Below are 25,261 nucleotides of genomic sequence, written 5' to 3'. Positions count from 1 at the left end.
GGGGATTGAAGAAGGGAGATTTTGTGAGTTCTATTTTAGAATTTGGTGAATAAGAAAGCAGGGAATTTGCCAGCCTGCTACTCAGTTATCCTGAAACATGATACAAACTGCCTCGATTTGAAGCACAGAAGGTGCTGAAAAATTTTTCTGAGGAGGTCTTGAAATATCTAAGCCTGTCTTCAAGGAAGAACTTGTTTGTGTCAAAAATCACCCTGTAAACAATAGCTACTGTTGTCTATTCTCCCATTCATGGCCCATTTAACTCACTAGCCAGAATATTATACTTTAAAAGTTGCCAGTATGATATTTAAAAAAGTACTTTGTATCCTTTACTCTCAGGAGAAAACTGAGAACATGCTTGAAGGAGGGCTTTCTTTATAAACTCCTTTCTACACATGTGCACTGTTAGGCCTGGGCTACGAATGTTTGAGCATTTCTACATTTGCACTGTTCAGTCTACTCTCTTATTTTCCTGAATATGCCCTAACACATGTGTCAGTATAAACATGCAACTGCGTGGACATGTCTATGTGTGTTTCCAATTTCATATTATCTTGAAAATGGGTCAGCTTTCTAGAAACACAGCCACATGATTTGTTTTGATTTGAGAAACTGCTCAGCAAATGCATGCAGGTCCTGCTGAAACTAATAGTGAAGTCAGGCACACCATTACAGAGCAGTGCTTTGCTTTTGGGGTCCTCTTGGCTAAGGGCTAAGTAAGGGTTGAGTGAGACAATAACAAAGCAAATACCATTAGGCTTTCGAACAGTAACAACCAGCTCAGGGTTAGCAGCATCCCTAGACTTTGATGGCACAATAATGCCCTCAACATTGGCTTTCAGGCTCTAGGTCACTGCTTAAGTAAGAAGCCTTTATCATTTCCCCTAATTTTTGTTGAAGGTGCCCTTGAAATTATATCTTATTTATTCCTGACAAAGCATATACATATTGTGGCATCACTCTAAAACCAACAAATGGATTTAGCTCCATGAAGAAAAAAAAAGAGAATTCCAACAACCTTTCATGCTGAGATTTCTTATGCTAGTTCTCAGCACAGAAGTGATTTTTTTTTTTAAAGTTGCATAAAGCCTAGCAAGGTTTAAGTTTTCTCAGCAAGGAGAAAGTGTTTTTCAGCTGTTAAATTTTTCAGATGCTTTTTTTTTGAATTTGGATAAAACTCAAAAACATGTTTGTTTTAAAATGTAAACCCTTTTATGTACAGAGGTTTGCATATAGAGAAATGCTAGTACTATATTTAAGGATACTCACTTTTGAAATAAGGAAGTCAGAGGAATTTAAATGTAACAACCTACACACTGTCTCATGAACATCTCATTAGCCACTAATGTAAGTGCAATGTTTTGGGGGCCACTGGAGCACACGATTGCCGACAGGATCACTTATGAACTGCTAGTGGAGATTTTTCCATGTGTGAGCGGAGGGTGACCAGATCTGCACCGAAGAGCATTCTTGCAGTCGGCTCTCGGAAGACCTTTTACTCCAGTTGCATGCCATTTCTTGGCCCTAAATCTGCTCGATTCCTCAGCTGTTAACTGGGCCAAAGTTGATACAACATATGGTATTTTAAGCACAAAAAATATGAGGAAATTCACTTAGGTCTCTGCAAAGAGGCAGCAATGGGGAGATATTGTCAGAAGGCCTATCACCTGACATTTTTAATGGGTCTTGTTGCTCTTCAATTTTGAGCAAATTGTAGATAATGTTGAATGGGGAAAAAAAATCTTATTCTACCCACCCCTTTTTTTGTTGTTGTTTTCAAATATCTATTCATGATTCACTGTAAGGAATACATTTTACATTGAGATCCACTGATTGTTTCATGTGTGTATGTGTGTGTGTGTGTGTGGGGGGGGGTGTTCCAGAGACAGAAAGTAACTTATCTATCTAAATTTTAAATCTTAAAATTCTTCATAAGTCTGTTGAGTGTTTTATTATTTGGAAAGTTGATCAAGGTCTAGAAATTCAGCACCCTTCAAACTTCTAATCAAGGACTTTCCAAAATTAAAAAATGTACCTGATCATCTGATTTGGTCTTTGAAATGACAACAAAACCCATTCTTTCCCTTAGTCATTCATAAATATCCATTTATTCATTCTCCAAACATTTAATGATAGGCTACTACAAGCCTTATAGTACATACCTACAATATATTTCTAGGAAATTATTTCATAGCTGTTTTTGGATTTATGGGAGGGTTGTCCAGATGGTTCTTGAAAAGAAAAACCTTCCAGAGTAAAGCAGTGTGCTCACAGGATTTCCCATCTAGCAGCCAAGAGCCCTGGTAGCATCGCTTCTAACAGCTTATTATGGTTCTAGTATAAAATCATTTCTATTTTTATTTACTTTTCATATTTAACCTTAATTAAAATGTTGAGTGCAATCATGAGGTTTTAATGTCAGAATATTACACAATAATTTTCCCTTCATCAGGTTTTCCTCATACCGTACCTGACACACAGAATATTTACCCAAACTCTCTCAAGCTATCCATAGGCAGAAATATGACCATAGCCCACTTTGCAGTGATTTGTGAAATAAATGAGCTGAAGCATGTGGAGTGCTAAGAAGGAGCACAAAAAAAAACAGAGCACAGTAGTGCCACCGGCCCGAGTGTTTGCTCCCTCTTGATGAAGACAGTGTAGGTATGGTAGGAAGACAGGTCCTAAACACTTATCACTAGACCTTACTTAGGTGGGCAGATCCTTCTATTCTGGAATTGCAAGTGAATTACTTTTTAATTTGGGAATTGTGACTTGGCCATTATTAAAACATCATGAGTGGACACTGTTCCCTAAACATAATTGTAGGCTACCTTTTCAAAAGACCTTTTTAAATTAAATTCATTGGGGGGGGGTATTAGTTAATAAGATTATATGTTTCAAGTGTATACTTCTATAATACATCATCTGTATATTGCATTGTGTACTCAGCACCCAGAGTCTAGGACACAGTTATTTGTCTGCCTGAAGCTTCTTACCCTCCGAGCAAAGGACAAATTGGCACATGCCCATGGGTGCAAGAAAAGAAGTGACCGCTAAAGTCACCTAAGTAGGGATGTGGCAGGCCTCAAGCACCAGAGGCCAAAGGCGCCAGAAACATGGGCATGCAGCTTAAATGTTCCCTTTTTAACGTTTGTCCATTGTTTCTAGATGGAAAATTAGACTTCTCTGGGTGTATACATATAAATATGCATCTGCTAGTGTTTCAGCAAATCTTAGTTACCTAAGTTAGTTCTGATCAGCACTGTTGAATTTTTAAACCCACCAACGTGACAAAAGCAAGTTAAAAAAACAACAACCCACAAACAAACCCTCCGGTACACTGTGTGCTCTGCTGTTCCAAGCCTCAGCTTCAAGACAAAAGGAGAGAGAGACTTTGTCACTCAGTAGCTGTTAATAATCAAGAGAAGATCTGCCAGACAAGCTCTTCGAGGGCTCTGTCTGTCTGGACCAGGTATACACTGCTCTGCACAAAGGGCTGAGCAGAGGGAGAAAAATGAGTGCTCATGGACAATGATGCAGCTTTCTTAATTAAGATTTTCATTACTGATACATACATTAAGTTCTGCAACTGCAAGAGCCAAAGCACTGTCATGTGCAGGTAGATGTCCCTGATTCCATCTTCAAGCAGTAAAGCTAAAACATATTAAATGTGCACCCAGCAAATGTAGTGGGAGCCAGGAGAGCTCCAGAAATATTATTGTTGGAATTCAGAGAGGCCCCATTAACAGCAAATTTGTAATGCATCTAATAGGCAGGAGAAAAGCCCACACAGACAGACTTGGTGTGCTGTGCACGTGTGTGTGCACGTGTTCTTGTGTGGGACTGCTCTGAGGTCCTGAGACCCAAAGGTAACTGTAGCTGACCTAGAAATAATCTCTCCATAAACACGTCAATGGCTCAGGCCTCAAAAGGAACTTTGATCTTTATTAAGTTTTCCAATGCCCATTGTTGAGAAAGGAAATCAAGGACTGATTTTGGGTGGCGTTTAGAAGATGGTGAAGGCTCATGTCCACAGCTGGCCCTGACTCACTCCGTCTATTTTCCCTGGATGTGGGGCTGGTCCACCAGTCAGTGTGGTCTGCCAAGGGGTGTGCTGTTCCCATGAAATAATCTGACTAGAGTGTGAGGAAGTCTTTCTTTTTAGATCAAGTTATTTTTACAAAAAGAAAAATTTGCTGAGAGATGAGAAGAAACAGAAGCCATGCACAATCCTAGAAATGGATGAATATCTAGAGTGTGTGATTTTGACTCCATCTTAACTAAAGCCTAATTCATCTTTGGGTAGCTGGTGCTGGTAATATGAACACGGCTCTCCATTGTTTTCCTGGCTTCTAGCTGCACCCCTTCCAGTGTCAGTCTGCATCCCTCAGCTGGGCTTCCCCAGGGCTCCCGCCTCCTTTTTGAAGAAGGCCTCCATAGCTTGGACACTACTGGAGTGGAGATTAATGTTATAGACACTGCATTTCACAAAACATCATTTTATCCCAACAGTCAAATATTATACATTCATTTATTATTAGTAAGACCATTTATCTGGAATTTAAATGTACCCCTGGCTTCCCCATGTTCTCAGAAGGAATAATCTAGAATCCAACATCAAAATGGCTCAAAAGAAATCCTTCAGAGTGTTTTGGCTGTTGTTCTCTGCTATTTGGGTAAAAGGGAAATTTCCAAACAATGGTGGCCAGTAATATTTCCTTTAGATTCCTACAAAGAGACTCAGGTGGCTCAGGTTCCTACAGTGGTTTTCTGCATGTGAGTGGACGTTTCCTTTTTCTTTTTCTTTTCTTTTTTATAGCAAAGGTGGAAATTTATGGAAGAACAAGTACAGACTCCCACATAGGAAGGGGGAAAGAATCTCACAGCACAGACTCCCATGTGAAGAGGGGGAAAAAGTCCCACCGAGTCCCCTCTAAGCCCCCATTTATAAAGGCTGCAGTTCTTGGTGCCTTGATATCCTCTCAGATTGGCCTTTTCTGAAACTCTTTTCCCAGGGCTGTTGGAGGTCTGGGTGGAGGGTGAACATACTGTGAGGTGTGGCTTTTGTGCCTGTTCTAGGAGAGTGATGCTAGTGACATGGTGATAAGTTGAAGAAACTGATTCTTTAGAAGCAGAGCATAGAGGGTGCTTAGGCACTGTCAACAGATACTTCCTACAACTGGGAAAAAGTAAACAGTATTAAGATTCTTCCTTGGCCGAAACCGGCTTGGCTCAGTGGATAGAGCATCAGCCTGCAGACTGAAAGGTCCCAGGTTCGATTCCGGTCAAGGGCATGTACCTTGGTTGCGGGCACATTCCCAGTAGGGGGTGTGCAGGAGGCAGCTGATCGATGTTTCTCTTTCATCGATGTTTCTAACTCTCTATCTCTCTCTCCCTTCCTCTCTGTAAAAAATCAATAAAATATATTAAAAAAAATTCTTCCTAACCTTCCCTAAAAAGTGCTGTTATGAAACTGCGTGGAGAGGCAAACCTGTCAGCGAAGAACCAATGTAGTGACATTATGCAAGCGGGTGATGGTGGAAAAGAGCAGGGGAAATCCCAGTGGACAGTTCCTACCCTTCTCCTATGCTTCCTTCACTAGCTTGTAAGGACCAGACAAACCCAATGACATTGTCAAAAAATTCACATGTACCTCTTTCTCACATTCTGTCATGAGATACATGCTTCTCTCATCCAAAATATAGGGTGAGATTTAAAGTAGAGGCGATAATTATTTACCATGTACCAAAAAGGCTAGGAATTGACAGGAAGGAACTAAAGGTAGAAACCACTTTAGCATGTTGAAGTGTGAGAGGTAAGGCAGCTCATTCGAAGTAAATATCTGGAAGTGATTTTCTGGGATAAGGTAGATATGCCTGATTTGTCCTCAATAACCCCAACTTGGAGGAACAAGGAATGACAAAGAATACAGAAAGAGTGCATAAAAGAATAATTTAATGAAAGAAAAAGATCTTAATTTTATCACTTGTACACACCTCTTGTAAAAGATTCCTTCTTAAGTGCCCTAGTAGAGACTTTGAATAAGGAACATGCCTAATGCCAATTAATAACCCTCAACATTACTCATCATTACCTGTGTCCCCATTTGGCCTCACGTATGGGCTATGGTATGGAGGCAAGTGTATAATATGTGAAGTTTGCTAAGAGCATTAAGAGAGCCAGATATTCAACACTGATCTGGTTGGCAGGCCTCTAGCAGACCTGCTCGAGTCCTGGCTGAAACCACACCCCACCTTCTAGGTGCTCCACTGCTCAGGTGGAGAACAAGCTGCTCACTAGGCCTGGTTTCTTCCACTCTCCTCAGCTTGTGTTCTGTCTGAAGGCCCTCCATGTAATCTTTACCAGGTTTTGTCTCTCTTTTCCCTTTCTGGACACTGACTATGGATTTAAGCACAACCTCAATATGCACAGGCTTTCACCACGGGGGGAGAGAGAAGGCCCCAGAGCACATGCTACCCCTTGTCCTCTGCAAATGGATGTGCCGAGGAATGCTCCAGTTGCCAGTCAGACAGCTCAGCACAGCCCCTGCCCCTCTGAAAGACGCTCCTATCCCGAAACGCAAGGGGAGACGCCCTGTCACAGTTCATATTGTGGAGGAGGACTGACGCTGTCAGTGTGGCATTTCTGCCTCCCTAGTGTCTTACACTTTCCCTGAAGTTGCTGAAAAAATTCCATTTCATTAAGTGTGTAGTAATCCACATGGGAATGAGAGAGAAGGGGGAAGGAGGAGGACATTGATGACATGGCCTCTAGCAATTTATTTATGAGAACATCCAGAAATCTCTATCTACATCTGGTGGAAGAACAGTGTCAATTCTGCCCTGGAGACATGGATCAGGCAAGATTGCCAGTGAGTATTTCTCCCTTTCCAATAACTCACTGATTCTGGGGTCTGATGGCAGACTCAGATGATCCTTTTTACATTCGTGAGGGAATGATTAGGCTGCGCTTTGGGGGATGGTGATGCCAAATGAACATAAATATATATTACCAGGAGAAGTGCTAACCGACTCCCACCAGGAACTCTGCATGTGCCCTGATCAGTGCTTTGCTCCCATAGCATTCCCAGGAGGGCACTGAGGTGGGCACTGCTATCAGAGCACAGAAAACGGTGCTTGAGGTGGCTCTGCAGACTTTAGGGAGCACTGCTTTTGCAGTAGAGAATGAAACTAAACCATGAAATATGTGTTTAGGCTGCTCATTTGATATGCCCTTTCCAGATTTTTATGTTATCACTTTTTTTATTGTTGAATAATAACCATTACTAAAATATTAGCAATATGTCACAAATATACTTGTGAGTTTTTTTTTAAAAAATATTTTCTGTCATAGCGATTTTTTAATGTAATAAAATTTAATATGTTCTTCTTTACATTTTCAGATTTTTTGTTTTATGTTTGGATAAAGCATCTCATATCCCAATACGAAAAATACACATACAGGGCAAAAATTACAATAAACAATTACAGAATTCATGAAGGTGCAGAGGAATGGGCAATCTTTTTCTTTGTTGGCGGAGGTGTGCACTGACACAATTTCACTGGAGGACAGTTTAAGTAATAGATACATTTAACTTTGGCATTTCCACTAATATAAATTTATTCTAAGGAAGTAATTAGGCAAGTACATTTTATAAAATGCATATGTGTGTAAAATAGTTACTGTAACATTGTTCAATTAGAAAAAATTCCAAATATCTTAAATACCCACCAGTAACTAATTGATTGCATAAATTATTCATATATTGGAGTACAATATAGCTGTCAAAAAGATAATGTAGATCTATATTTTTTAAACAGAAAATGTCTATTCCAATGTTGAATGAAAGGAACAGATTACAAAACAGCAAGTAGCTTTTCCTTTCATTTTGGGAAGAGAAAGACAAATAGAAAGAAAAAGAGACAAACAGGTATGTGTGAAAATATATTCGCCAAAGTGTTAATATGTGGTTATCTTTGGGAGGTGAGATTTTGAATGACTTCTGCCTTCTTTATACATCTGTGTTGTAACAAATTCAAACAAAACTAAATGTACACTTTTCAGAAATAAAAATTAGAGCGTTTACTCTGGGGAGAGAAAGATCCTAGATGAACCTTGCAACAATTACTTAAAAATTCAAATATGAGCTCCATGATCATTAGCAACTAGAGGCCCGATACACAAAATTCATGCAAGAGTAAGCCTTCCTTCCCTGGCCCCTGGCACTGGATTCCCTCTCACACCGGGGACCCAGGCTTCCCTCTGGCTACTGGCAGGAACCTGGGACCCAGGCTTTCCTCGAAGCCCAGCTTCATCCAGAAGGACATCCGGTCTAATTAGCATATTATGCTTTTATTATTATTGATCAGTAACTCTCACAATAGGGTGACATCATTGTCTGGCCATTTTCTTGATGGATGACATCATTTCCCGCCTCAATTTTCCTCCAACTTTGACAATTCAGGTGATGCATCCTAGTTCTCATCTTAAAGAACTTTAAAGCTCAAATTCTAGAAATAACCCAAATATTTATATTTAGGGCATAGTTGGGTATATTTAGGGGATTTTATATATAGAAAAGTATTCAGACATTACAGAGTTTGCAATTATACTGGGAAATACTTATTACATAATATTTACTTAAAAATAGGGTACAACTGTATAGGTACAATGTATGCTCAATTATGTCAAAATTCAGAGAAGAGACTTGAGAGTGATCTAAAAAGTTGTTAATGATAGTTGTTTCTGTATAGTGGGATATGGATGTTTTCTCCTTACCCTATACTTTCTTAATATTTTACAATAAGTGTGAATTATAGAATCATGAAAGAAGTAAATATTAAAAAAAATACAGCTGCTTTGCTCAACAACTGCTGACTTTTACCCCAGATGTACCTGCAGTTTACTTTTGAATCTAATGGCCCTAATGTTATTTCCTAGAGGGAATCTAGTGGAATGGGACGTGTTGGAATATAGGAAAGTTTTCATTGCCATCACCTCTTTCCAGGCCACATTTATAATGCTTAGGATAAATCAGAGCAGGGAATCCCACTTATAGTGGAAATTAGAAATATCCCCATTCTTCAGGTCTTTTTCACATCTTGTCTTACTTTCTTAGAAGCCGGAATTTAATAATATATAGTCCTTTGGAATGTCTCCAGGTCTGGAGGTGTTTTTGGATGTGTATAGGCCACCATTAGAAATAGAGGCTCATCTGTTAATTTCGAATGGGAGTTTCCAGGAATAACAAGGACAAGCTGCTATACAAGGTCTTCTATAGATATTAGTGTTCTCCCCGCCCCCACTCTCTTGCCTACCCACTCTTCTTCTGTTCAACCCACTTTTAAGTAAATAGCCTTTCTGTATAGTTAGATGGCAATGCTACACTTCAAGTAGGTTATCTAATTATTCCTAAATGACCATATTTTAGCAAAATGATGATGAAAATTGAGCTCTCTCTCTCTCTCCTTCTCTCTCTCTCTCTCTCTCTCTCTCTCACACACACACACACACACACACACACACACACACACGAAACTTACATATTAGAGGCAATAGAAGATATTTGGCCTGCAGAGGCATAAAGTTGATATTTTTTTGTGAAAGCAAGGAAATAACTGGGTGATGCCAGGATGGGAGGAAGAAGCAGACATAGATGGAAAATGGGGGGGAAAAAAAAAGGAATGATATGGGTCACTGTGCCTTTTGGCAAAGATTTTCTAATTGCTTGTTCCTGCTTTTTTGTTTTGTTTTATTTTGTTTTGTTTTTGTTTTTTGGCCAAATGGCAACCTTCATATGTCCCCTGACTGAGCTATTTGAGGTCATAGATGGCTCCCTGTTCACCTCCGATTTTTCTGTAGCAGACACTGTGTCTGCAGTGGCTGTGCTTGCCAGAGACTTGAAGACTTGAACTGAGCTCATTTACTACCCTTTCCTTCTGGTCTCAGGCAGAACCAGAAAAGAAGCTAAAATCCCTAATGTCATTTTACACATACTGGCAGAGTCACATCCTAATTTCAACTCAAATACACACCTCTGAGCTTCTACCTTGGTCACTGAATTACTGTAGGAAACCATACAAGGCAATGGATTATCAACATCGACACACCCAGGACTTCCACTCTGCCAGGGAGGCTCCTCCTGTGCTTCCCTGGTCAACTTGCTGGCCCTTTCCCCCCAAAGCATTTCAAACCTCTACTTCCCTCAAATCCAGTCTCTATTCTTAGAAGACTTTGTTCCCTAGGAGCCATCTTGGGGGGAACTTCTCAACCTCACAGCACCAAATCTATACAGGGCTTGAATCTTCCCCTGTTCTTTCTTTCTTCGTTCTTATAACAATAAATCAGGTAACCCTCCTTTTCTCCTTATGTATTCCAGGTCTCCAGTCCTATGAGGAATCTTATACTACCATCATACCATCCTCATCTCTCTTCTGAACACCAAATTTTTCCTTTCTATTGTATGCTCCCCATGAGCATATAAAAACACCAATGTTTCCATTTTTTTCCAAACCTTCTTTTTTAATTCATTCTCACCTTCCCAATTATCGCACTAGCTCATTTTGCTTTCATATGCAATAAAACTAAGTGTTATCCACAATGACTATTGCTAATTCTTCACCTCTCATCTTTTCTTCATTCCATTGCAGACAGGCAACTTCAATCACTTTCAACAAAACAGCTCTTGCTTAGGTCAACAACAACTTCCAAATTAGAATATCAAAAGTATATTTTTCAATCTGTAACCTACTTGGCCTCTCAGTAGCACTTCCCTCTATTGCCCACTCTTTTTAAAACACTCTCCTTTCTTGGGTTCTGGGACACTATTTTCTGATTTGCCACTACCTGTTTAGCTGTTCCTTCTGAGGGCATTTCACAACCTCCTTTTTCTCGACCAGCTGGGAAAATATTAAGAGTTATTCAAGTCTCAGTTTGGGCTTTATTCTCAATCTAATTCTGTCCAGAGGAAATATCATCCATACCAACAGCTTCATTTGCCTTTACTGTACTTCTGAGTTCCAGTTGTATGCATCCAAATGCCCATTCAATATGCTTTCTTATTTCAAAAGTATTGCATGCTAGGTATCTAAAAAACAGATCTTATAATCTTCTCTCCACCTCAATCCTCCATATAGTGTTAAAAGCATGAAGCCAGTAGTCAAAGTGGCCACTTATTTCTCCTTCATAAGGAAATCCTGTATATTTTACTTCTGACCTGTCAGTTCCATTTATTTACCTCCATTCTCACTGTGACTAACCAAACCCCTCTTTTGGCTAGTTTACTACAATAGCCTTCTTACTTTTACTCCTTCCAAACCATTCACCATAACAAAGGTAGCTTGATCTTTTTTTAAAACATCTATGTTCATGATTATTAAAGTTTAACATATAGTTGGAAAAGATAATACAGAAATCTGGCATACTCTTTACCCAGTTTTGCCCAGTAGTAATATCTTATATAACTATAGTACAATATTATTACCAGGAAATTGTCAGTGGTACAATACATTCACTTTATTCAGATTTACCTGTTTTATATGCACTCACTTGTGTATTTGTGTATGTATGTAAATATCCTTCTATCATAAAGATATTTCTTGCTACCCTTTTATATCCACAGTCAGCTCTATTTTCCCCCACAGCTTAACCTCTATCAACCACTAATTTTTCCTCCATCTACATAATTTAGTCATTTCAAGAATGCTTTATAAATGGAATAAAAAAGTATATAATCTTGAAATTGGCTTTTGTTATTCAGCATAATATCTTTGCGATTAATTCAAGAGTTGATTATTTTTTAGTGCTGAGAAGTATTCCACAGTATGGTACCAGTTTTATTCAGTTTGGGACTATTACAAATAAAGCTGCTATGAATACTGGTGTGTAAGTCTTTGTGCATATATTTCCATTTCTCTGAGATAAATGTCCAAGAACAGCCTATCTACACTAATAAAAGAGTAAGATGCAAATTGACCATACCTTTGGGATGCTCACCATCCAATCAGGAGTGAGTATGCAAATTAACCCAACAAAGATTGGGGGTGGGGGTAAGACAGGCATTCCACATTGTCTCAGCCATTCCAGGCCTCTGGGCAGTGTGGGAAGGGGGAAAGGTGGCTCCAGGCTGGAGCAAAATGGTGGCTCCTGATGGAGCCAATGTGGTGCCAGCAGTCAGGGGAAGGAAAGCCCATTCTTGCAGAAATCTTCATGCATCAGGCCTCTAGTCTTTTTAGAATACAAAATTGATCATACCACAGTCTTTCTTAAGTTTTTTCCCCACCCCATTGAGGAAAGTCCCTAACACAGCCTACAAAGATCCCATTATCAGGCCCTAAATATCTCTTCAACCTCAACCTGGGCTGCTCTTTATCTCATTTTCTCTATTGATCTGTGTTCAGGGGCTTCACCCATGCTGTTCCTTGTGTCTGGAAACCTCATTCATCACCTAATCTCACTTCTTATTTTTCCTCTTCCAATGTTAGCTCAAATGTCACCTCTCTAGTGAAGCTTCTCCTGAAAATCCAGATTCACTTAGATTCCCCTCTTACATTTACTCTTAGAGAACCTGGCACTTTTATTTCATAGCGGTAAGCACAATGTCTAATGCTAAGCTCTTCTATGTGAACATCTGATTAATATCTATCTCCCATCTCCCAGATTATAAACTCTAGAAGGGCAGAAATGATGTCTGCATTGCTCACCATTATATCTTCGGCATTTAGTTAGACACCCATTTTATGTTTAATGAAACTAGGCTAAGGCTTTTAAGATAGATAGTCTTGGATTCAAGTTCTATGTCTCTTACTTACTAGGCATTCTTGGAAAATTTACTCAAAAGTGCAAAATCTCCACTTCACCTTCAAAATTAGGATTATCAGAGCATCTAATTAATGAGTGATTTTAAAGGTTAAATCAGATAATCGTTAACATTACTTTGTTCAGTGCCTAAAGCAAGACAAGCACTCAAAAGATGTTCTCTCTTTTTCTTATCATTAATTTAACAAAAGATGAGAGGTTTTGTATTTTTCTCCCAATGAGGTTTTAGTCCATTATCTTCATTTCATGACTGTTCCCTGGGGTTTTGGACCTGGTAACTTTGAAAAGAAACCCTTAGCTTAAAGCTTCGATAATGCTATGGCCACTGGTTCTAACCACAAGTATATCCCGAAAAATACAGCCTCATTTGGCCTCTTGGCTCTGGCTTCATTTTCATTTCACTCAGCACTTCCTCCTCTTGTTCTCCAGTCTGTGGAATACTGAGTTGGTAGGAATGCCTCTTTCCAACTCCTCATTTACAGAAATAAGTTTTCTAAACACACCTGTCTCTTGCCTCAATCATTATAGTTCCCAATGGAGGCAAATCACCCTATTGGTGAGACAGCATGTTGTCTATGTTTCTGAGTTAGGAGGAACTGATCTATCAAAGTTTTTAAGTGCAGAAATTTAGCCTCTTTTCCAACTAAAACTAGTGACCTGGAAAAGTGTTGCTCTTATGTGGATCTAAATTTTCCTTTGGACAAGCTTTTCCAATATTTAGATAGAAGGGATGAGAGTCAGCAAGTCTATTTTACTACTGAAATTAAGCTACATTCTTCAACCTGGCCTTTATAAAAACTTCTAGTTTCCCAGCCATCAGTTATTCTTTTTTAAAAAAATATAGTATTATTATTGATTTTTAGAGAGAAAAAGTTAGAGGGATAGAGATAGAGACATCAATCAGAAGCCTCCTGCATGCCACCTACTGGGGATTGAGCCCACAAACTGGGCATGTGGGTGGGCCAGGAATCAACAACAAGCCATCTTTTGGTTCATGGGTCAATACTCAACCACTGAGCACACTAGCCAGGCACCATCAGTTATTTTATCTTATCTTTCAATGGGTTTAGAATTTGAGGGGAGAAGAGCAATACTATTTATTGGATCTCCTCAATAATTCCAACACCTAGATTTGTGCTTTTCCTTGAAATTCTTTCTTGTGCTCTTCATCTTTTTTACATTCTAGCCATTTTCTAAGACCCAGCTCAATCACATTTTACATGAAGCTTTCCAGCTCTCAAAGCTTTTTTTAATGAATAAATTCTACAGTATTTACTGCAGTGTATCATTCCTTTTGGAATTCTCACTTATTGTTTTATATACCTATGGAATATTCAAAGGTATGACTTCTTTTTCAGTTAATTCAATTTTAACTTCTTTAAGAGCAAGCAAGGGCAGTAATCTAGATTTATGTTTCATCTCCCCACTAATCATGATTCTTTGTATATAGTTAGTGCTCAATAACATCTTATGGGATGATTGTGCTTGAGGCTGGCCCACTGACTAGGCTTTGATTTGAAGGCCCATGTTATAACTGACATGATTTAATGGCTGGATGGTTCTTGAAAGGGTGGTGGCAATGCCAAATAAAGAAAAGCTTAATAGGAGTGTGTCCCTGAGATGTGAATCAATGCAAGAGAGTGGAGCTTAATTCTCTCATGTGCTGTGTTTCATCTTAGTAATACACATCCCCATTTTCCTTTATGAAAAGAATATGGAAGCCATGGTCTTAGGTAGAAAGGCTGAGAGAAATGTTAGCAGAGAAAGGCAATGCTCCTGGCATGGTAGACTGGTTTGCAGAGTGTTTGGATTCTCTGAATTAGCTGACATATTGAAAAAAATAGTCCCTACTACTACCACATGAAAAAAATAAGAAGGAAGTCCTGAAAATGGTATCTGAGCAATGAAAGGCAGTGAATGTTTTAAAGATCACTGCATTTAATTTATTCAACCTAAATGCATAAAAGTACAGGTGGGGACATTATTTATGCAGGTATATGCAAATCACTTTATAAAACAGGCAAAGCCCTTCTGCTTTTTATAAGTTGCCAAGGTGGTTCCTGGTATTTTAAAAGCTATGCACCTTTAATGTAATTTCCAAAGGGTTGGAATCTCTCTGTTGGAATCACAGTCATTGTCAGAGCAAGTTTATTTTTTTTCTCTCATAAGGGACATTTACAAGGCTCTCATAACCATCACAAAAATAGTGGTTTCCACAGAGATGTGACTGGAAAAATCCCTTGGAAATTGCTGAGGAGCAAGTCACAATGTTCAAAACAGAGAACATAGGCTTTGAAAACATGAACCCATCTGACCTCCTGAATTTAGTGCAGCGAATTCCTGAGCTCTCAAACATGGGGCCCGGCTGTGCATGCCATATTGGTGCTATAAGACTGGCAGTAGGTTGGCTGTGGCATGGTCTATTTCAAACTCCTTCACAGTGCCCAGTGTTGCATGTTCCCAGATGACATTTGGTTGGCAGAAGCTGGGCCTCCAAAGCTGGCAGTCTGGAATGCGGCCCACTGTGTTTTGACAAACACATAATTGACCATCTGATCACCAGCCTACATTCTGCACTCAGGTCACTGAAAGGACCTGAGCTTTCAGTGGGTCCCTAGTCCTTGTCTTGCTCATCTTCTCAATCCTTTCTCCAGACAGCAACACAGAGAAGACTTATACATGCCCACATATACACTCCCATTTGCAAAAGAGAACGTGGAACATGAAACAAAAGCTGTTGAAAATTTCCTTTAAACTGTCCTGGCAGCCCAAAGTGAACAAGAGAAAAGCACACTTATGGTGAACTCTAATTCAGAAAGCAGGAATGAATATACTGAATTGTTTCAACACCCGGCTGTGCATAAGTTGGAATTCAGCTCAATGGCTTGAAACTTCTGCTTTAAAAAAGGCAGCAAAGGGAAAATGATAGAAAATTGGGGCATTGGTTGACTTTAGGGGGACATTCTTAAGAAATGGTTTCATTTTCAGATGAAAGACGAGAAAAGCAGGACACTGGGAATGGCTTCTCCATATCTGCCTGCTCCACCCCCAAGTCCACTATGGGAGAAGGAGTCACATATCCCTGGAGACTAGTAGGCAAGCAGCTCAGAGTGGGGTCAGATTTAGACTGAGCTCTCTGGTGAAGCTCCCACACAGATACACTTTGATCTGAAATTTGGCCCCACACAATACAACAGTCTTTCCCTTTGAAGTCAAGGACTCTGCATTGGGCCAAGAGATGCTGGCATTATGCAATGCCAATGCCTATATCAACACTACCATATGGGCTCTCCTCTCCACTTCCACCCCCACAGCACAGTTCTGGCCCTTGGTCTTCACCTTTGACCTGATCTCCTTTTTTTCAGTCAGCTACCTCCGCCATTACCAGAACACTCTTTTTTAGTTTTTCTTTATTATTTATTTATTTTAGAGAGAGGAAGGGAAAGAGAGAGAGGAACATTGACCAGTTGCCTTCCATACTCTCCCAGACTGGAGATCAAACTATTGTAGCAACCTAGGTAAGTGCCCTGACTGGGAATCAAACCCACCACCTTTCTGTGTACAGAGCCGATATTCGCACCAACTGAGCCACACCAATGAGGGCAGAGTGTTTTTTTTTTTCTTCTAAAATACAAATCTGGTTACAATTATTCTCAGGCTCCTGAAGCCTGTAACGTCAAGTCCAGACTCCTTCCTGTGCATGGCAGACCAGGCAGGCCTTCTGAGATCTGTCTCCTCCCACTTTCAGCTTTGTCTCCAGGCTCCTCTTCCCACCGCGGGTTCCTCCACACTAACCACTGTCCTCTGCAGCTGCCTGCTGTTCGAAGCCTCCTGACTTTGCAAGGGCTTTGACTTTTTTTTCTTCTAATTATGATTCTCTTTTGCTTTCCCCTCCTCTACATCCACATAGTAAACTGCAATTCATTCTTCAGACTTTAAGACCCAGCTTGGGTACCTCTTTACACATAGGCACTCCTCTTTATAACCCTTGCTGCATCTTGTATATACCTTCATCTCAGCTTCTACCATACGGTATAGCCTTTATTTACTATTTCTCTCTCTGAGAGTCTTAACAACAGGCAGAACTTCTTATTTATTTTGGAGTTTCAGGTATCAAGCATAGTTACTAGTTTTCCATAAATGTTTGTTGACTAAAAACAGAATAAAGGGCTGTGCATGATAATTAATCAAAAACAAACCAAGCAGTAGTATTAGCTTCTATAGGCTTGTTAGGAGCCTCTTAGCAATCTAATGAAGCTAGAAGATCCCAGAAGTAAGGTTCTTTCTGAAGGTTATCACAAGGGGAGTGAAAGAGGGGGAGGTAGATGGTGGGATGGAGAATGTCTTAACAGAGAATGTCACTAAAGCAGTGAATTTTATGCTTCTTCAATACTTAGTATTAATAGGTATTATTCAGAGAATGATCAGAGTATGAACTGCATGGAGGCCTAACATGTAAGAATTGGTTTCCCAAATAGGACAGGTCTGTGATACCTGCTTTAAGGCAGCAGGGTAGGTTATCGAGGGCTCTGTTACGCCTCATTTCTGCTAAATAATAATGAAATGGAAAATTCTTGTGGGAACATCTGGAACCTATTTATCCTATTGAAATCTGTGTCACATCCAGATTAGGACTTTGGGCTAACTGCAGTGCCAAGAAGGCCACGCAGGCAGAACTGAACCCCTGCCTGAAGGAGGCCATTGCAGAGACTCCAGGAGTTGGAAGCACTGGGGAGATAATGCTCTGACCTGTTTCCAGGAATTTTTCCTTTCCCTTTGATGGGCATCTGGGATACCACCTCTAGAGCCATCAGAAATATCTGTGGGGCACTTGAGGACAGCAGGACTGTCACAGGCCCTGCCATCCTTGAGATAAAGGTAGGCCTCAGAATTTGGAACAATCCCTTGGAGCATAAAGACTGGCCCAGGGGTAAGACCAGGTTCGTGAATGGGTTATCAGCCCATTACAGTCATTCTCCAGCCTTATTTATAGTTAAAAACTAGATCTCTCTACAAGCTGCTCGGCTGATGGCTGACATAGCATAGAATCACTTTCACATTTTCCTATGAACCAGAGACAGCCTTTCAATTACATTTTTTATCTCCAAGGTCTCCCTCTTGATCTCTAATCCATGACACAGGCCTCCAGTCCCCTGTACTGTTGTGTCTGAGGCTCGCTCTACAATGCTGACGTCATAATAGCTGAGCTGTGCGGGCAGAAGTGCACTGTGCTGACTCATCCCGGTGATGTGAGGATTAATGCCTTGTCTAACACAGAGCTATTATGTGAACTGCTTTTACACAAAGAACTGTAACAAAAATGATTTGCCAGCCGGAGGACTAGAAATAGGCACTGCGAGGTAGCTGGGGCAGGGATGCAGAGACATAAAGTGGTAACCATCAGCGTGTACACTGACACCCTCTGAAGCACTGACAGACCCACTCTGTCAACACCGAGAACAGGAAACAACAAGACTGTCAGGGGCAGAGAGGACCCACCCCTGCTGCATAAATGCATTATGCACAGCACCAGTCTTCGGGGAGTTTAATCAATCTCCTTTTTCTGTCAAATAACTGTCAGTTTAGACTTTCGCCTGGGCATCCTTTGGAGGATTCTGCTCCCCTAAATATATTTAACTAGCTTCTAAGAATATTACTGGAAGCCACACACAAGCAAAAGAGCCATGAGACCCCCCTTCTGTGCAAATGATTACAACACTAGAAATATCTGGGAGTGAGGACTCAGTGAGGTAAGATGGGATGTTGTGAATAAGGAACCAGCTGTGCTCACCGAAGAGTGGGAAACAGCTGGAAGAAATCACTCATTTAAATAAATAAATGATAACTTATCACAGAAGGTGATGCCACTACCTGTAGCATCTGTTGGGTGGGGTCTCATGCAGAGACTTTGATTATTTAGGTTCATTGATCCAGAACCTCTTTCAAGCAGCTCAAAGTAAAATTTATCCAAAATCATTCAGTGCAGCCTAGTTTGGGCTTCAAATAATAAATATTACTGTGATATCATCTGCAATCAAGTTATTTTCTTCTCTCCAAACAACCTGCATTTTTTTCTAAAACAGAATGGCACCTTTTATAAACCTCCTGGTGCATGTAATTCTTGATTTCTCTATCCATTCCCCCCTCCCCCCCAGAACTTTACAATTTCACACATAATTTTATCTAAATGGCTGAAGTCTTGTATTTCTCAGTAAAAGGATATTAGAAATTTGGTCAATAAATGAAAGCTCTGATCTGGAAGCTGAAATAAAAAACAATTGAACCACCTGGCCAGTGTGGTTCGGTGGATTGAGCATTGATCCATGCACCAGAAGGTCGCTGGTTTGATTCTTGGTCAGGGCACATGCCTAGGGTTTCAGGCTTGATCCCCAGTGGTGGCTAAGCAGGAGGCAGATGATCGAAGTTTTTCTGTCATCTATGTTTCTATCTCTCTTTCCTTCTCCCTTCCTCTCTCTCTAAAATCAACAGAAAACATATTTAAACAATAACTTTGAGCCTAGGGATCGGTATATAACTGAAGAATACATGATTGACCGACAGTGCAGCAACAGCCCCGTTGTTGCGGGTATCTGGCTGAAGAACGTGTAGAGGAGCAGTGACTTTTGCAAACAGCAGCTGTGGCTTAGTAGAAAGCAGTCTTTATAGAAGTCCAGTCGCTGGGGCCACTGGTCTTTTCAGCTGCCTCATGGATGGCACTGCTACCCCCACCAACAGCATTGACTCCAAACACAGAACAATCTACTGCATGCTGAAGAAGTGCCAGAAACCACAACCAAGTCAACTAGATAACGTGATAAGAAAGACCCAAATTCCCCACATCTGACACTGTTTTGAAAAGTAAAGAAACCGCTTTTACTTACATATAGAGAAGAGGCAGGCTGCAGACTGATGGTCAAGGAACTGAAAATCAGAGAAAAAACAACAAGGAATTAAAAACGAACCCAGTGATACTATGGGAAGAAGAAAAGCAAATCTAAATACTGTATAGATGGGGCTGGTTGCTCCTAAAGGATGAGCTGCAGGAGCCCATAGAAGGAGACCCAACTTCATAACATTTTCGAAAGGTGTGACCTGCTCTTCGACCAACACAGTACTCCTCACCCCAAGAAATGCCAACCTCATTCTGATCGGAATTGTATGAGTATTTTGTAGGGCTGGGCTGCACATCAGCCACATTTATTTATTTAAATAATTAATTACAATTTAATGAAAGCTTAAATGTTTAGTGCCTCTATCATCCTAGCAACATATTCAGTGCCCAGACGATTCTCTGGCTGGACAAATTTACCACTTTCATGTCTTGTCAACCTAAATTGAAGATCTGGGTTGGTGCTGGCTGAGGACTTGGTACTGCCTCCTCTATCCCATCTCACCAGCCAAGCAATGTCCCCTCTGACAAAATTATATTAAGATAAAACATCTGTCTCCCAGAACATATCTCTAATGTTGACAACTTCAGGTTTGAGAGAGTTGGCCTTAGCAGTTTCTCATTCTACATTTCAAATTTATTAATTCCTCTTTTTAATCTTCAACTCACAAGACAAATGAGCTATAAGGACTGGTCTGCTCACCATTGTTTTGATAGCGTCTCTTACAGAAGAATAAGACTGAAGTAACAGAAGATCCATGAGAAATTAATAAACCAAACAAGGATGCTGAGAAAACAAAGCAGGTATCCCCACCTCTATCCCACTCAAATGTATCAAGGACTTCACACTGATTGCATTCTTGTCTCTCTGACACCATGATTTTAACTACTTCACATAAGTCTTCTAGAAATATGCAAAACAAACCACATTAAAAGAGATCAAGAAGGATCTGATTAAATAACTCAGCACAGAATAAGGCTAAAGCAGAAAAACGGCAATTTAAGAGACTTCACTTCTCAGCAAAATTTCTGGACAAAGCCTGATTGCAGAAGTTCCTCCAAAGAAAGAGTTTCTCCTTCATTTCCAAGGTGAAACATGCAAGTGGGTATTGCTCTCCATGAAAATCCAGGCATAAGTATGCGAAGAGAGGTTGGGGTCTACAATGCTTTCAAAGTGTTTCACAAAAATGACGAGTTCAATGAAAATCTTAAGCAAGATAATTAGATTATTTATGATTCATTGAAAATGCATACAAACCTGAAATGTGTATCATATATGACTGACTAATCTTCAAAGACTTCAAAGCTCTAAGTTTTGTCACATTCTAGTCTCTTCTGAAAGCCAGGATCCTAGACCATTGTAGGGTGCATGTTTTAAAATATTTTTCTTTCCCTCCCTCCCTTCTTCCTTTCTCCTTCTTTCCCTTCCTCCTTTCTTTCCTCCTTTCCTTGCTCCCTCCCTCCCTTCCTTCTTTTTCCTCCTTCTCCCCCAACATTTTTGAGAAAGACAAAACTATGATTAGTGGTTATATATGAACTATGCTCACTTATTTTTTATATTGCATGTTATAAACGCAATTAACTCCAAGTAATATAATATGCTATTTTTAAATTGTACTTTGTATTTATGTTCTTATATCTAAGCACATAATGTCCCTTTCTAAATTTTAAGGAGCATTTTTCTTCATAAAAGTTAATCAGTTAAAATTAATTTTTTGATGTTATCAGAAGAGATCAATGTAAATTATACTCAGATTGACTTAATAAATCCAAGGCCTGGAATAAAAAAACAAAACAGAAAACTCTTTTTGGATGTCAAACTACACACAGGGTGTCAATAACAGGAATCCAAGATGGAGAGAAAAATCACAGTGTGTTATGTCAGTCTAAGACAAATTTAAGGCAAGTGAAATCACAGATTTTATTGGATATAATTGTCTTTATATTTTAATGAAAAACAAAATAATACATATCCCAAATTTAATAGTAAGGCTACATATTTAATCTCAGAGTTCTTATACAATTCATAAATGTTCATAAACATCAAAAGGCCCTGACTTCTTGATTGAATTGCAATCTGCTAGGCAATTTGGAGAATATGTATTAATCTCTACAGGTTTATTTTTGTTCAGTTCAAATTGTTATTTGATTGCTATGCATCTTTTCTACCTTATATGTCTGTAAGTTGTTTTTATCTGAAATGTAAAGAATTATCTATAATAGTTTTGTATGAGATTAAAAACATTTGCATTGAGCATGCTCAGTTCCAATCACAAATATCTAGCAAGGAATATGTAACTGCAAAGCCCAGAGGAATCAGGACTTTAAAACATGGTGAAAGAGGCACAGAGAGGGGGTGACTGTAGAAGTCTAATCTTAGTTTTGTGATTTCCAAGTGGAAATTATTATATACTATCAATCTCCAAGAAACTAGAAATATTGATAATTGTAACTTAATGTCAGTCAATTCTGATTCCAATTTATGTAATGTTTTAGGATAACAGTGATAAAGATCTCAGTGAGAATCCTTTCCCTTAGAGACTCTCCCAAAACACCAAATTTCGGGGAGCTCCTAGGCTCCACGAAGGTCATCCAGGAATTCCAGGTTAGTAACCCTAATGGGAGGAGAAGAAAAAGCTCTTTCAATTCTACTGCTCATTGCCTCTAGGACAAGCATGTCAAACTAGTGGCCCACATGAATATTTTTTGTGGCCCAGCAAACATAACAGTATGTAAGAAACGTTTTAATAAAAATTTTGCAACTTAAATTTTATAATATCCTGTTATACTAATTATTTATAATGAACTACAACGTTTGCTAATGACTGCTTACTATAATGGTGTTGCATTGATTTCCCTTACGCACCTTACGGGCAGGTGCACCATTTCTCTCCACTAATACTAGCAGCGAATATTTTAGCAGCCGATTGGCGTGTCATTAGTCTTGTACTGACTTGTTTGGTGTGCTCAATAGGAAATATTTTGCTTTCGGAGAACAACAACAAAAAAGGTTTATTTGCGTATGCTTATTAATTTGTGCAGTTATTCAGTGTCTGGCAAGTTAATGCTCAATAAAATATTAATTTTTATTATATCGTTCTATTATTTTATGTTAATGATTACTCATTTATTTCAGTCCTTTGTATTCAGCATGTCTCTATCAAAATAAACCTACATTTCTATGAAAATTGAAGCTTTTTTTTTCTCTCCCCCCCACATAAACTTAAAACTTGTTTAATTGGCCCATGTTAGCCTTTGAGTTTGACATGCTTGTTCTGGGAACTTTTTCCCAAGTTGCTATATGCTGAAACCAGAAGTAACCAAATGTATAGAAATTACCTGGGTGATTGAGTATGGCTAGAAACACACAGATTAAAGACTTCCCAGACTCTGACCTTCCTAATCCTTTATACTTTTTTACTTCTTCTTTTTTTTTTTTTTTTTAAAGTTCGTAGAGCCTTAGTAACAATGAGATAGAGAAGTAGTAAGCGGATAAATGATAGCATTACTATTAATTGAGTACTCTGTGGCTTCAGGCATCCTGCTAAGTAAATGCTTCTCAAGTTTGATTATGGGTCTATCCAGAGAGGTGGAGTCAAGCAACTGGAGTACAAAAGCCACAAAATAAATAATAAAGACATGATTGTCCATTTGGTGGGGCAGTTGTCCTTGTGGCTAAGTACATAATTTACACTCTTATTTGTACATGTATTCATTTGTCCAGTAACTATTTCTTAAATGTTATAGAAGAAATAAAACAGATACTCTTCTTGGCTTCATAGAATTTCCATTTCAGTGAAATAAACAAGACTATATTGAGGAGTAGAATGCAAATCTGTATGTATTTTTAGGGTGAAACCTGAGACCTCGCTGACAAGTCTCATTTATGGCACACTGTTTCAGGCAATGTCCCCAGCACCCTGAGTATTGGATCAGTCGCTCTACTAGAAGAATTTGAAAAGCAGCATTAACTGTGTACCACTGTATCCTAACTATACAAGTAAATACCATTACTTCCAATTGACTAGAGAGATTAAAAGGAGATTTTAAAAATTGGGAAACTTACTCCAAATCACAATGCTGCTGGGATCTGAATGAGGCTGTACCATTTCAAAGTCTACATATTTTTAACCACTAAATTACACTACCTCTAGGTGGTTCCCACTTTATGTTTTCCCCTGAAATCTGGGCTCATTCAGGATTTCGGAGGCTAGTTTAAGCTTTGCCTTTGGAAGAAGACAGGTTTGGCTTGATTTGCATTCTAAATATTTCACAGTGGTAAGGGAAAGCTATTATTATACCCATTTTATGGTGCGGAAGCTGAGCCACTTGCCAGCTGAGGTATCTGGCTGGGTTAAAAACAGAATCCCAGTCGTCAGTTTCTCATTCCTCTTGACTAACTCCAAGACTAAGTGCTGGTACTGTCCAAGGGTTTTTTTTTGGAAAAGAAATTCACCCCAGCTGATAAAGAGTGTGACAGACTTTGCTAAGAGAAAATAATAGTGCAATAAAAATATGGAAATAAAAAATTGGTAACTTTTAAGCACTGTGAATAGCAAAGGGAGAGCTTATTCATCACAAATGAATCATAAAATTAGAATGTGTCACAGCACTAATGACAGAACTGAAGAATTCGGAAGATCTGAAGTTCAACACTTATAGTTCCATCTGAAGAGGGTAAATGGAGTGACAACAAGACAGAAATGACCTCTTAGGCCATTAATCTTTCTGATCTTTCTTCAACAACTGTCTCTAGAAGCTAGGTGGGTTTACATCTTTTTTTTTTTTTTTTATGGGTCAAGAGAATATTTTGATATTCTTTTAATGTTCTAGAAGTATTGTGTTAATTAATTCTTATGTGGGAGTCATTCCAAATAGCAGGATGAAGATTTTTGCCTTATTGATTTTTCTAATCCCTTTCTGGCTCCCAGTGTTTTCTAAGGATGAGGTACTATGGGGTTTTTAGATTCATGTGCCTGTTAGAGTATGTGCCAGCTTCATAGGTTCCTGTCAATTGATATTCCATCTTTACTCTGGTTACATGATTTCCTTAATCTGACAGATTCAAGAAATTTTCTGCTAGATTTAATGACATTTCATACACCCTAGATGTGGAAACTTTTAATTCTCTGTTTCTTACCTGGCAAAGATTTACAAGTTAAAATCAGATTGAAGGGTTAGTCAGATGTGTGTACAGCAGGTGTAATTGCCAACTAGGTACATTGGGGTCTTCTGCAGACAAGTTTCTTGAAGTATTTTCATTCCTTTTTATCAGTCTTAAGAATACTATAAAATGCCACAAATGGTCATTCGTATTTTGGGGTCTGTTTTTCAAGACCATCCATTTTTTAATCTATCTTGAGAAGAACAATAAAAATCACAGTGATGCTTTACCTTTCTCTAATAAGCTATGCTAACTCTGAATGAAAACTACTTTCACAAACTTAGATGATCAAATTATGACTAATAAAATGAGAAAATTCAGAAACTAAAGTTCAGTAATTAGGTCTGAGACTGTTTCTGAGCCTGAGACATTGTTGAGATACAACTGGC

At 39.2% G+C, this 25,261-nt stretch overlaps 1 protein-coding gene across 11 annotated transcripts in view; it reads right to left on the bottom strand.

The window, feature by feature from the left end:
• ZBTB20 (zinc finger and BTB domain containing 20) overlaps positions 1-25,261 on the bottom strand; it is an 821,112-nt gene that overhangs the window by 180,540 nt on the left and 615,311 nt on the right. For all 11 annotated transcript variants that reach the window (XM_045583975.1, XM_036444509.2, XM_045583978.1 and 8 more), the window contains one exon: positions 19,701-19,740. The gene's annotated coding sequence lies outside the window, so the exon portion shown is untranslated. The remainder of the gene's footprint in view (positions 1-19,700; positions 19,741-25,261) is intronic.

This window comes from Pipistrellus kuhlii, unplaced genomic scaffold (genome assembly GCF_014108245.1).
Source record: "Pipistrellus kuhlii isolate mPipKuh1 unplaced genomic scaffold, mPipKuh1.p scaffold_m20_p_2, whole genome shotgun sequence".
NCBI lineage: Eukaryota > Metazoa > Chordata > Mammalia > Chiroptera > Vespertilionidae > Pipistrellus > Pipistrellus kuhlii.
Note: the sequence above shows the minus strand (reverse complement) of the source record. Positions and strands in the feature narration are given on the sequence as shown.